The sequence below is a fragment of the Meles meles genome, chromosome 2 (assembly GCF_922984935.1).
Source record: "Meles meles chromosome 2, mMelMel3.1 paternal haplotype, whole genome shotgun sequence".
Taxonomy (NCBI): domain Eukaryota; kingdom Metazoa; phylum Chordata; class Mammalia; order Carnivora; family Mustelidae; genus Meles; species Meles meles.
In genome coordinates, this window is record NC_060067.1 from 112,148,173 (window position 1) to 112,163,698 (window position 15,526).

Below are 15,526 nucleotides of genomic sequence, written 5' to 3' on the forward strand. Positions count from 1 at the left end.
AAGACCGTGGTGTAATTATTTGTTACAGAAATGGGAAAAATGGGAGGAACTCTATAAATTCCATCAGTACACAAAATATCTTCATTTTCCTAAGGCTGGTCATTTCCTCCACTTCTGTTTTCTCTTCCTCTGGGATATGCTATAAACCAAATATTGCTAATTTGGCATTTGCAACTTGCAATTACAGAAACTGTTTTTGGTTCTTTCTGGGCAATTAAATATAGAGGTTTTGTTTTTATGTAGCAACAATCTCTTTTCTTGTTTTGTCATTTTATTTTTATTGTTTTCCTCCCACCTTTCATTTTTAATTAGTTAACTATTTTTATTAACGGATAATGTATTATTAGCCCCAGGGGTACAGGTCTGTGAATCATCAGTCTTACACACTTCACAGCACTCACCATAGCACATAACCTCCCCAATGTCCATAACCCAACCACCCTCTCCATCACATTTCATTTTTTATCCAAAATTGACATGGTTACTATTTAGTTCTCTGCTTCAGAATATAATTAAAATAAATATATTCACTAACTGTAATATGGCTTCTACTTTTGTTTTTCAATGGTTCGCATTTCAGAGTTAGTAAAGCTTCCCTTTTACTTTACTCTCTTTTGGCTGGGAAAGGAGTGTCCTTAAGTATCACAGGCAACAATGGGATTTGAAGAGTACATTGGGGAAAAGATACAAGAGAATTTGTAGTAAATGTCTACAAAGAAGTGGCAATTATTCATAATGAAATTATATGCTTTAGAAGTCACCAAATCCCCAATCCTAAAAAGCTGATTACTTTTATGCAAATATGTACGGTGGGTAAACTACTGTGACTCAAGAAATTAGATTTTTCTTTGGAGTCCAAGAGTGGTAGTAAGTTTTTAACCATAGATTTTGGAACATGCTGTCACCGACTAACCATTTTTCCATAGTGATCTCTCTCATGCAGGTATTTGAAAAACTGTATTTTTAAATTTTTGACATAGAAATCTTTCATGTCTCACCATTAATACTATTTGGAGTTACATGGAATGGATAAAATTTTAAAAACATGTCAAGAATTATCAAAGTCTCTGATAATTCCCAAGAATGTGTTCTTTTGTTTTATTTGCTATGATGCTACTATATCCATTTTATCTTTTTTTTAAAATTTCTTTTCAGTGTAACAGTATTCATTGTTTTTGCACCATACCCAGTGCTCCATGCAACACGTGCCCTCACTAATACCCACCACCTTGTTCCCCCAACCTCCCACCCCTCGCCCCTTCAAGACCCTCAGGTTGTTTTTCAGAGTCCATAGTCTCTCATGGTTCACCTCCCCTTCCAATTTCCCTCAACTCCCTTCTCCTCTCCATCTCCCCTTGTCCTCCATGTTATTTGTTATGCTCCACAAATAAGTGAAACCATATGATAACTGACTCTCTGCTTGACTTATTTTACTCAGCATAATCTCTTCCAGTCCCATCCATGTTGATTCAAAAGTTGGGTATTCATCTTTTCTGAGGGAGGCATAATACTCGATAGTGTATATGGACCACATCTTCCTTATCCATTCGTCCACTGAAGGGCATCTTGGTTCTTTCCACAGTTTGGCATCCGTGGCCATTGCTGCCATAAACATTGGGGTACAGATGGCCCTTCTTTTCACTACATCTGTATCTTTGGGGAAAATACCCAGTAGTTCAATTGCAGGGTCATAGTCAAGCACTATTTTTAATTTCTTGAGGAATCTCCACACTGTTCTCCAAAGTGGCTGCACCAACTTGCATTCCCACCACCAGTGTAAGAGGGTTCCCCTTTCTCTACATCCTGTCCAACACATATTGTTTCCTGTCTTGCTAAATTTGGCCATTCTAACTGGTGTAAGGTGGTATTTCAATGTGGTTTTAATTTGAATCTCCCTGATGGTTAGTGGTGATGAACATTTTTTCATGTGTCTGACAGCCATTTGTATGTCTTCATTGGAGAAGTGTCTGTTCATATCTTCTGCCCATTTTTTGATAGGATTATCTGTTTTGTGTGTGTTGAGTTTGAGGAGTTCTTTAAAGATCCTGGATATCAACCTTTGTCTGTACTGTCACTTCTCCCATTCTGTGGGTTGCCTCTTTGTTTTGTTGACTGTTTCCTTTGCTGTGCAGAAGCTTTTGATCTTGATGAAGTCCCAAAAGTTTATTTTTGCTTTTGTTTCCTTGGCCTTTGGAGACATATCTTGAAAGAAGTTGCTGTGGCTGATATCAAAGAGTTTACTGCCTATCCATTTTATCTTGATGCAGCAGCATGTAATTCTTATGTTGCCTGTGATGAAGTATGATTTCTATTAAAACTGCAATTGATTCTGTATAATAACTACATTTTGAAATAGACCTTCTCAGCTTTCTCTTCCCAATGTCTATTTATATTTCAGTCTGTATGGATTTAGTACTTGAAGCCAACTGAGTTTTATTACATTTTAATTTTCCCAATACTGTGATGGCATAAATTACCTAACCTCTGACATGTTACCACCTTGCCACTAAGATCTGACAAACAAAAACTTTATTGTGTTTATGATGGTCCCGCAGTACAGCTCTATTCATCTCTAGGAATCAATCTTGGGGATCTTCTGTTCTGTCTAAGCCTCAGCTCTCCTATTTCTATAATGGTAATCGCTCTCCCTGGCACGGGATTTTGACTGATGGCGGGAAGGTCAAATGACATAAGGGGAGACTGGGCTTATAAAATTGGGGATGGATTCCCCCAGAAAGAAAAAGTGGTAATCAAGAGATGCACCTTAGAATAAAAATAGTACATCATTCAATAGAAAGAATTTCACTAGAAGATTTTGGGGAGAAAAATGAAATGATTTGGTATTAAACCAACACAAATATATTATGGTATGGAATTCAAAACCTACCTGAATGTTTAAGATATAATATTCAAAAGTAATAGTAAGGAGGGCCTCTCCTGACACTGAAATTCCCTTCTGTCTCTCTTCTCTCTTTGTCTCAAACACCTAAGAAAGTTGTATGCATTATTCTCTACAGTTAATGGGGCTTGACTTGAAAAGTAAGCAATATAAATGTGTTCAAATATGCATAAAATGGCATTCAAATATGACATAATAATATCACTTTTAGTCTTTCTGAAATTAATGTGCATTATTTTGAAAATCCTTTTACATTTCTGGAGTTTATCATTTAATTCACATTGCCATCTTACTTTTGTCGATCACTATAAAAGCCTTGTAACTGACCTACTATGTCCATTCTGGTCTCTCTCAAAGTTATCCTTCAATTCTCAAGTAAAATGGTGCTCCTGAAACTCTAAACCAATCATGGCACTTTCTCCCTTAAAACCCAGATATGACTTCTCATTGATCTTAAGAAAAGCACCATAGACTTTAACATGTCTTCTTTGAGCTCTTCACAACTGATGGGTATTCCTCCTGTCAGTCCCTTTTCCTCTGTTCTCATTCCTCTTTCAGCCCCTAGTAGAGTTCAAGCTCTGTCTGGTCACAGGGCCTTTGTACATACTGTCATCTTGAAATGGTCCTCCTACCTCTCCTCATCTAGTGACATCCTCCTCACCAACCCATCTGTGATCTTCCATGAAAAAGAAAACTTCCCAGATAAAATATTCCCTGTTCTGTAGTTAGGTAAAACTCCCATTATAAGGCCTCATAGCACCTTACATACCTCATTTGTAGCACTGACTACAATTGTAACCAAACATTATTTGTGTAAGAATTTCTGTAAGATTTTTCTTTATTAGTTCACTACTTAAACTCCATCAGTCTACAATAACAGATCCTTCATATATATCTGATGAGTGGATATCACCACACCTTGCATAACAGTTTTCATCATTTCCTTAAATTTTATAGATTTTTATAGATTAATACCTGCAAAATAAAGTTATAATATTCTTCCCCACTAGTAATAATACCATTCTGCATGTCTCATTTATATAAAAATTTATTGCTGGCATAGTGTTTGGGAATATAATAGAATCAAAAGGAATTTTGATTGAAATGGTTTGAATGATACAATTTATAGGAAAATGAAGAGCAGATAGCTTGTTTATGTTCTCTGAGATAGAACTATGAGTATACTACTTAGGAAGAGTATACTTCATCTTCATTAAATCTCTATTTACTATCATGGACAAAGGTAGACTGATCCCAGATAGAATGTACTAATGATGTGTGGAAATGTAGATAAACTATTAGCATTTAATAACAAATGGGTAATACCAAATTAGATATTGATATTTGAAAAAAAGGATTGTCAAAATGATCATTTAATTACTTATGTATTAAGATTCTATTATAAACAAGAAACAGTGATAGGCATCCTGAGGAAACCAATTTGAATAAGAAGCTATTTCTGTCCTCAAGAAGATTAGGGGCCCATAAGAGAGAAAATAAACTCAAAATAGAGTTAGACTGCTGTTATAAATGCTATAGTACAGTGTTAGGGGCTGAATTGAGTTCCCCCAACCTAATTCATATCTTGAACTCTTAATACTTGGAAGGGTAAAGAAATAAATTTTGCTTGTTTAGGCCCCTTGGTCCATGGTATTTTGTTATGGCATCCCTACCTAATACATACAGTTATAATGTAAATGTTTTAGAAGCACAGAAAAGAAAAGAAAAAAAAAACAGTTTTTCTAGAGCTTAACAGTATAGGTAACATCTCTGCTTATTAAAGTTTGTGTAAGACTTTCACAGTAAGATGACATTCTTCTTCCTTTTCATGGATCACTCAGTAAACCTCTCAAATTTAAGTCTTAAAATTCAGTGCCAATTTTGGTCAACCACCCATTAAACCTTTTAACCAGAAATCCTCTGTATTAGTTCTCTATGATGCTATAATAAATTACCACAAACTTAGTGGCTTGAAACAACACAAATTTATCCTCTTACAGTATGGAGGGGTCACAAGTCCAAAAAGAGCCTTAGAGAACTAAAATTGAGGTTTTTGCAGAGCTTGTTCCTTCTAAAGTCTCCTGAGGGGAATTTGTTCCATTTCTTCCTGTTTCTAGAGGATGCTTGGATCCTTGGCTCCTGGTATCTTCCTCCTATCATTCCACTTGCTACCTTTGGTACATCTTCTATTACTGCTTGGACCTTTGTCTTCTTGTTGTAAGGACTGTTGGGATTACATTGATTCACTTGGGTAATACAGGATAATATTCCCATTTCAAGATTCTTATCTTAATCATATTTGCAAAGTCCCTTTTGCCATATAACCATATCCACAGGTTGTGGGGATCATGAGGTGGGCATCTTCAGGGTCCTTTACTCTACCTACTAACCCTGCAAAGCAGACCTCTTTCATTCCAGCATTCTGCTCGCCAACCTTCCATTTTCTTATTCCTATTAAGCCTGCTTATTGAACTCCAAGCAATACCCAGTGTTGGTTTTCTCCTCTCCTCCTTTCTCCTCTCCTCTCCTCTCTTTTCCTCTCCTCTCCTCTCCTGTTTTCCCTTCACTTCTTTTCTTTTTTCTTTTCTTTTTTTTTCCTGGCTTTTCTTCTGTCATTATTCTATGCTGACTGAAATTTAATCTTTTGAACCACTATCTCCCCTGATTTTTCAATTCCCTGACTTTACTGTCATACTATTGCTCAGCTGAACCCCAAGCTAAATCAGTCACCCCACCTTCTCCTCTCCCATACTCTGCTGCTCCTCCAGGGTAGAGGACCACACAACAATGGTCTCCAACTCACTTCAGTTTGCAGTGAGGGAACTTTAATTATGTTTTTCCCGTTTTAGTGTCAATGTCTGTTAAAACAAAGCAAAACCAAAAAAAGAGGAATACTTTTACTTTACCTCATTCTCACTCTTACCATTTCTCAGTAGATGATTTAATTTCCTATTCCTGTAAAATAATTAAGCCCACCAGCACAAAATACCTGTTTCTCACTTCCCATCTACAAATTCCTGGAGAGGTGTTGGCACCTTTTTTTTTTTTTTTTAATCAGAAAGTAACTGTAAAACTGAACTAAGTTGAATTTTAGGATACAGGGTTGCAGATAAAATTGTGGGGATAATGACAAATTTCTACTCTCTTGAGAACATGTTAGAAGGCATACAGATTTAATTGTGTCATGGTGCTGTTTAAAAATCTTTGTCCCCAGTCATCTTCAGAGTAACTTCTAGCTTCTTACCTTAACAAGGAAAAGTGTTCTAAATCTTTCACAGAATATATCATTTTGCATCTCCATCTCATACTGTACCTATAATATGCTGCTTATTATCATCTAGATATGTAATTCTACATCACTGGACATATTTGTCCAACTTTTTCCTCAGCCTGAAATGTTCTTAAATTATGTCCTAAAGTAGCAGGCTTCTACTTCTCATCAACAATCTAAATTATATTCTTTCTGGGAAACCTTTCTCAACTATTCTAGAAGAAGTCACTAGATTCTCTTCCTAATACCTATCTTAATTACTACTTAACACTACTACTACTGCTATTGTTAATATTACCAATACTATTATAAATAACGAAATAATCAGTTACCATTTACTAAATAAATTACTAAACTCCAGCATTGATATTGTTTCTTTTTAATTCCCCAATCACTCCTGAGTTTAAATATATTTACTTTCCTTTTCACTGCTATACATACTGCGGCAGTGAAATGTTCTGCCCAAGGTCACCCAGTTGCAGGATTTACACTTAGGTCTGTCTGATCCAAAGCTTTTACTAAATGCTAAACTCCACTGTTTCCTTTTTCTTTCTTTTCTTTTTTTTTTTTAAGATTTTATTTATTTACCTGACAGGCAGAGATCTCAAGTAGACAGAGAGGCAGGCAGAGAGGAAGGGAAGCTGAGCAGAGAGCCTGATATGGGGCTCAATCCCAGGATCCTGGGAGCAAGACCTGAGCCAAAGGCAGAAGGCCCCAACTCACTGAGCCACCTAGGCGCCCCTTCCACTGGTTTCTTTGTAAACATATTTAACTGCAAGGTTATATATGCGCTATACTCTAGACTATATACTCTGAAGATGATAAGCAATTCTGTGGAGGGATTTCTGTAATATTGAGATCAAATTCTTATTATCCCTATCTGCCTGCCAAACTAATGTATTACTCAGAAGGAACATGGGAAAAGCAGTTGCTGTTACTTAAAACATAAGCTTTCTTATGTAAATTAAGGTGTTTAAATTTAAACTCAGAAAAGGCAGTGCAATCCACAATCTCACTTATATCTTTCAAATTTCTATTGGACAGAAATTACTTTCATAAATGTTTATAATAATATATATTTTTCTTTTATAAATTAAATAAATATGATTAGAAAAAACTAAGGTTAGAAATACTTAAACTGGCTTCATTCTGACAAAGGAAGCTTGGACAATTATAGTATACAAAGTTAGGAATTTTTGTTTATTTTATTTTTGTTTATTTATTTATTTATTGCTATTTTTAACTGCAAATGAAACACATGCTATATAATATACAATGCATTACCATTTCAGGAGGATTTCTGTGTATAAAAAATATTTCCAACCAGTGCTGTCTGACTGATGCCAATCTTGCAGGCTGTACTAATATACATGTATGTTATAAAAAAAGTGAACACCTTGCAAATTATGTTTTCACTTACAACCTATAGAGGGGGCAACAGGAGATGGACTGCTAGCTTTTGAAAGCTCCCCAGAGGATACAGTCTACCAATTCCATTCTAGCCCACAACACTCCAGAATCACAGAAATAGGATGCAGAGTACTCCATCTCCACCAACAGTCACCGCCACTCAGCAAATCTTGGTATAATAGGTTTTTTATGGATAACATTTCCTAAAAGAGCTAGAGTTTAAAATTACCTAAAGCCAAGCCCACTGTGTATCTATTTCAATATATGACGGATTTAACTGAGGGTCTAACCAATAAAGTCTAAACCAACTGGAATTATATTAGAAGCCATTTATCAGTTGCATAGCTGACCGTGCTCATCTCATCCTGAAAATGAATGAATGGAAATACATCACTACAGGGTTGGCTAGCTAAATAAACACTATGGAGTTTGAAACTATTACTGCCTCATTCATGCCTGTAATTAAATTTTGAGAGTTTATGTACCAGAAGTTTTGAACAGAGTCCTAATAACCCCTAGAAGTCAGGTCTTTTAAAGTGAATGTGCAGATGTACTATGACTGGTCCCAAATCTGACCCACAGGTCTTTGTGGTTTACTTTTAGGATAAAACTGATAAATTATTTGTCCTGATTCCCGAAAGATCTTTCTTTTATTTTCTGCACTGAATGTAATGTGGTTCATTTTCATTAGGGGAAAGCATAGAGCTTCAGGCAGAACATTCTACCGAGATCCCGTAAAAAATACATGTAGCATACACATTAGCGCATAGATTGAGAGATTGAGAGTTCACACTTAGTATGGATATCCTTTCCTATAAATCAAGGGATTGGAAACTGAAGAGCTACATTAATTTTTTACCTTTAGGAAACTATATTGTTTTGAAGCCATTTATACGTGTGAATAAAAGAAATGTGAAGTTAGGCAGCAATGATAATGTTATTTCTTTCATACATTTAGACAAATTATCTGACTCATTGCCCAAGAGCTTTGTATCTACTTTAAAATTATTTCCATTGTTATTCCCCCAGATTGTGAGGCGTGAATACATAGATATTTCTACTATACAATCTACCCTGTTGGTAGTTGCTTCGATGATTCTGAGGGCTTTATAAGAACATTCAGGAAGGCATGAAGAATCCTGATTGTTAACCATAAAAAGGAGAGTGTGCATTATATGGGAAAAGATTATGAATTTTTATTACCCACTTCTCTGAGCTCCATTTTTCAAATATGTATAGAGTCAGCATAGCTTAGTTGAAAGGACATTAGACCAGGAGAAGCAGGGCTATACATTCCACCCCCAGCCCCTACAGGAGCACTTAGCACCTTAGAGTTTGAGCTGATGAACTTTCATATTTGGTTCAGGCTTAACATTTTATTTTTTTTTTTAAGATTTTACTTATTTATTTGTCAGGGTGGGGGGCAAGCAAAGGGAGAGGAAGAAGCAGGGTCCCCCAATGAGCAAGGAGTCCAATGCGGAACTCAATCCCAGGACCCTGGGATCATGACCTGAGCCAAAGGCAGAAACTTAACCAATTGAGCCACCCACGAGTCCCATCATTTTATTATTTCATCTTGTAGTTCTTTTCACAGCATATCATCTGTCTTCCTACATATGTACCAATCTATCTATGTTGTATCTCATTTTTCAGGAACTACTTCTTAAGTAGAAATATTTTATGTTTACTTAGCAGTACCAATTTTCAAAATCTAATGATATGCTGGGTAATTTGGAAATGTGTGGTTAAAAAAAGACTCTTGGTTGCTGGCAAAACTATTTCCAAAATTATAATATACTGTGTAATGAAAAAATGTGCCAAGTTGTGACAGTTATTTTAAGTATAACAAGTTGATGCTTACCTGGTAGAACAACTGGTTATAAATTTAATAAGCTTATCATAGAGCAAAGAGGAAGGGTTTACACAGGATATACAGAAGGGTCAGAGGCTTAATAGATTAACTAAAGAAATGATGGCACATTAGGAAAAAAAATTTTTTGAGCTTATGGTTTTATCTGATTGAAAAGTAAATCTCTCATTATCCTTTCTCTTGTATTTTTTTTCTGAAGACTTATTGTGTTGTGATTCATACATAGTGATAGGATAAAAAGAGAAGAATATTTTATTTTTTCATCCTTAGTATTTATTCCTACATTAAGCATTCTAATTCTCATATCTCTACCTACCAAATTCTCTAAAAAAAACCTACTCCAAAAGAAAAAAAACTGATAGAATAATTATGGAAATTGGATGCATATGCAACAGAAGTAAGGGGATTATTTGTAGTATTTTTTCTTTACTTTCCCCACTTAATTATTTTTTTTTGAGATCAGCATTCAAATAATTATCTTCAGATCTTTACATGCTTTTTTTTTTTTTTTTTTTTTTGCTATATTAGAAACGTGGACTAAATGAGCAAATGAGCTGAGGAAAACAGCCAGTGGGGAGAAATGCTAAGTCTCTGATTATGAGCATAAAGGAAAATGTTCATAGCACTACTAATTGCTTGCACTCTGCAAGTGAGAGGCTGTCAAAACAGCAGTGTTATGAGCCCCACGCTGAAGCAGCTGCAGTTCTTAGTGCACAGAACATTCTGTGTGCTCTATTCCCTAAGGAAACACTGCCTATGTGGTCTTTTGGGAATCTTTGCTTTTATTTCCATTGGATGCATTCATAGGTTTCACTCCCAAAATTGAAATTATTCTTCAATAAAACATAACTAAGGGAGGTCGTCCTCTTAGCTGTCTTTGAAAAGGACATCTTAAAATAAAGCCTTGTTTAAGCAATAAACACACAAACAAATAAAAGGAACATTTACTAAAACACTCTTAGTAAGGAGCAAACATTTATTGAATGTCCACCATGAGACAGAGTCTATGTTAAGCTCTGGAGATAGGTTATATTCAATAAGTGTGAACATAATTTTTGGACATTAAGCCAGAGAATTAGTAGGAAACTTGCAGATAGGCAATTAGAGCCCTGTGGTCCTTTTCCTTTCAGGGTTAATATCCATTAACAGAAGTAATAAAATGGTTACAACATGCCAGGACCTTCACTTATGTTACTTCTTCAAGACATGTGTTAACTCTGTTTTGAGGTAGGGAAGTTCAGAATTCATAGTACTAAATAAAAATTGCTTCAGTTCACACTGTGGCTGAGAGATTCTCAGATGGCTTCCCATGATCAGCCCCACTTGGAATTCACACCTTTGTGAAAGGAAGCCTTCTAAAGACAAGGAATAATGTACCATGAGTTAAGATTTTGGTGTACTCAACCCTCAATTCCTAAAACCCCATACTCTACAAATATGTGGAAGGCATGTATTTCTTTCGGTAATGTCCAGTGACATTTAGGAAAGAATGTCCAAGATTATTTATGGAATGGGGCTAGTTGAGAGATAGGCCATAGAGGGTTTGGAGAATAAGGGAAGATCAAGAAGAATTTCCTATATTTAGGAGAATAAGAATAAAAAGTAACTGAGTTTATTAGACAGATTTTTATTGCACACTGGATTCACCAAAAGCTGGAATGCAGAGATCTGAGCTAAAGCTACCAGATTCTTATCTTTTGTTAAGCACTATATATACTTGTGAAATTCTTGCCATATCTAAAAAGCAATGCTCAATCTACTTCATTGTTAATAGTATAAAAACATAAGGAAGGCACAAGGTGTGTGTATATGTGTGAAAAATTCTTGGGCAGTTGAAGAAAAGCTGTGAATAGTAAGGGATAAAGGAAGATTTTTCTTAGAGATAAAAATCTCTAAAATATGAGAAAACCTTGAAGGAGAAATGGAAAAAATAAAATTAAATTGAAAATTGATATGATTTTTGATCTGTATGACATCTTACATTTATAATGTTAAATAGATTGTAATTTGATTAAATTATGATTTCATACATTAAAGTTTAATATGGAAATATATGATATCCTAACCTCACTGGAAATGTGTGTGTAGTGCATACACACTTCAAATTTTCTATCCAATTTCAAAGTATTTATTGAAACACTAAACCATAGTATGTCAATAAAGAATACTATTTTAGTATAGCATAATACTTTAATAACACTAGAACATAAATAGAAGCTAATCTTACTTCTTTTTCTGATAAAAATGATACACTAGGCTTTCTTTTCTTTTTTTTTTTCTTTTTTTGTATTTTTAAAAGTCTTTTAGGGGCACCTGGGTGGTTCAGTTGGTTGAGCATCCAACTCTTGATTTCAGCTAAAGGCTATGATCTCTGGGTCATAAAACTGAGCCCCACTTAGGGCTCCATACTCAGTGGAGAATCTGCTTGAGATTCCCTCTCTCCTTCTGTCCCTCCCCACTGCTCACATTCTCTCTCTCTCAATAAATAAGTAAAAATAAAATCTTATAAAAAACTTTTTTATTGGGTTCTGGAAATAATTCATTTCAAATTTATATGCCGTAAATGCAAAATTCATCACAGTACAAGCCTACCTTAAGAAACAAGAAAAGTCTCAAATACACAATCCAACCTTATACTTAAAGAATCTAGAAAAGGGACAGCAAATACAGCCTAAAGCCAACAGAAGGGAAATAATAAAGACTAGAGCAGAAATAAATGATATAGAAACAAACAAAAAAACAGTAGAATTGGATTAACAAAACCCAGAACTGTTTCTTCTAAAGAATTAATAAAATTGATAAACCCCCTAGGCAGACTTACCAAAAAGAAAAGGGAAAGGACCCAAATAGATAAAATCATGAATGATAGAGGAGAGATCACAAACAATACCACAGAAATATGAACAATTATAAGAGAATACTATGAAAAATTATATGTCAAAAAAACTGGGCCATCTGGAAGAAACTGACAAATTCCTAGAAACAAACTACCAAAACCGAAACAGGAAGAAACAGAAAATTTGAAGAGACCCATACCAGCAAATAAACTTCATCAGTAATCAAAATCTCCCAACAAACAAAAGTCCTGGGCCAGATAGCTTCCCTGGGGAATTCTACCAGACATTTAAAGAATTAATACCTATTCTTTTCAACCTGTTCCAAAAAAATAGAAATGGAAGGAAAACTTCCAGATTCATTCTCCAAAGACAGCATTACCTTGAGAATAGAGGATACAGAATACAGAATAGAGGACCCAGAAATAGATTCTCAACCCTATGATCAACTAATCTTAACAAAGTAGGAAAGAAAATCCATTGGGAAAAAAAAGATAGTCTCTCCAACAAATGGTGTTGGGAAAACTGGACATCAACATGCAGAAGAATGAAACTGGACCACTTTAATATACCGTACCAAAAAAAAAATCAAAATAGATGAAAGACTTTAATGTAAAACAGCAACAATCAAAAAGCTAGATCTTGGCTATAACAACTTCTTTTTTTTTTAATTTTTTTATTTTTATTAACATATAATGTATTATTTGCCCCAGGGGCACAGGTCTGTGAATCATCAGGATTACACATTTCACAGCACTCACCTTAGCACATACCCTCCCCAATGTCCATAACCCAACCACCCTATCCCTACCTCCCCAACCCCCCAGCAACACTCAGTTTGTTTTATGAGATTTAGAGTGTCTCTTATGGGGTGCCTGGGTGGCTCAGTGCGTTAAGCAACTGCCTTCAGCTCAGGTCATAATCCCAGAGTCCTGGGATGGAGCCCCCATCAAGCTCTCTGCTCAGCAGGGGGCCTGCTTCCTCCTCTCTCTCTGCCTGCCTCTCTGCCTACCTGTGATCTCTGTCTGTCAAATAAATAAAATCTTTAAAAGAAAACAAGAAAAAGAGTGTCTCTTATGGTTTGTTTCCCTTCCAATCCCATCTTGTTTCATTTTTTCCTTCTCTACCCTCCACGACTCCCTACCTTGCCTCTAAAATTCCTCATATCAGAGAGATCACATGGTAATTATCTTTCTCTGATTGACTTATTTATCATCTTCCTTAGGCAAGGGAAACAAAAGCAAAATGAACTAAGATAAGAAGCTTTTGCACAACAAAGGAAACAATCAACAAAACTAAAATGCAGCCTACAGAATGGGAGAAGATATCTGCAAATGACATATCTGACAAAGCATCAGTATCCAAAATCTACAAAGAACTTATCAAACTCAACACCCAAAAAACAAATAGCCCTTAGGAAATGGGCAGAAGACATGAATAGGCACTTCTGTAAAAAGACATCCAGATGGCTAACAGATACATCGAAAGATGTTCAATATCACTCATTATGAGGAAAATACAAATGATGAGATTCCATGATGAGATACCATCTCACCCCCGTCAGGATGGCTAAAATTAAAACACAAGAAACAACAGCTGTTTTTCTGCATTGTTTCTTGCATTGTTGGTGGGAATGCATACTGGTGCAGCCACTCTGAAGAACAGTATTTTGAGAGTCCTCAAAATGTTAAAAATAGAACTACCCTACGATTCAGCAGTTGCATTACTAGGTATTTACCCAAAGGACAGAGAAACACAGATTCAAAGGGATACAGGCACCCCAATGTTTATAGAAGCATTACCAACAATAGCCATACTGGAGAGAGCCCTAATGTTGATCAACTGATGAATGGATAAAGAAGATATGGTGTGTGTGTTATATACCACATATATAGTGGAATATTGTTCAGCCATCAGAAAGACTGAAATCTTGCCATTTGCAATGACATGGATGGCACTAGAGTGTATCATGCTAAGTGAAATAAGTCAGTTAGAGAAAGACAAATACCAAATGATCTTACTCATCTGTGGAATTTAAGAAAGAAAACAGAAAAAGATAGGGGAAAGGGGAAAAGGGAAAAAAAAAGGAGAGAGAGAAACAAGCCATAAGAGACTCTTAATGAAGGACAACAGACTTAGGGTTGATGGAGGGATGTGGGCGGGGGATGGGCTAGATGGGTGTTGGGTATTAAGGAGGTCACTTGTTATGATGAACACTGGGTATTGTATCTAAATGATCGATCACTGAACTCTATTCAGAAACCAATATTGCACTGTATATTAACTATCTAAAATTTATTAGAAATTGTATTTTGTAAATGCTAAAAAAAGAAAAAAGAAGGCAAAGTCAAAATACAAAGATATATATTATTTCTATACTAAATCTAGGAAAATCTTATTACTATTTCTTTTGAAGGCTTTCAACAGAAAATAATACAATATTTCTATGAAATTTTATTACAAATACAAATTAAGTCTAAGTTTTACGTATATACAAGTGCATTAGAATCCGTTATTTAGGACTAGAAAAAAAGATACTATTTTTTTTGAGAGAAATATTTCACCCTCCCTTTTAAGTTTCACCTGCACACAAAAATAGGTATGATATACTTGCCCACAGATTTCAAGGTCTACATTACCTGATTAAGCATAATAAAAAAATAAAGAACACTTATTGAACTTAGGCACTGATTCTAGACACAGTTTGAAGCAGCTGGCACATACTAAGTCATTTAATTTTTACTACAACCCTATGAGATACTTATTAGGAGGAAGAATTGAAGCATGCAGAATTGAAGGCTCTTGCCTAAGGTCAGAATGAGAGTTAGTAACCCACCTGACCTTCAATCATGTGGTCTGGCTCCAGAATTTATATACTTAACTACTTGCTATCTTTTTTTTTTTTCCTCAGTGTGGCATTCATGGCTCTTATCCTCTGGTAGGAAGAAACCTTTCTAGAATCATTGCATGTTACTCTGATACATACATTCGACTTCCTAGCCGATTTGATTCTCAAATCTATATGATGTATTCCTGTTTCTGTGGTTGTTTATGCTGTACTTCCTTATTTAATGCCTGTCCTTTTTTTCAAATAGCCAGGTGAAAGGTTAATGTCTCCGATTTTTTTTTCCCCTGGTCGTACCAACCAATGTGGGTTCTTCCCGCTCCTTTATGCCCCTCTTAATCATCTAGCACTTAACTTAAACCACTCCTAGGTTTTTGTCCACTTACTGCTTTCTAGT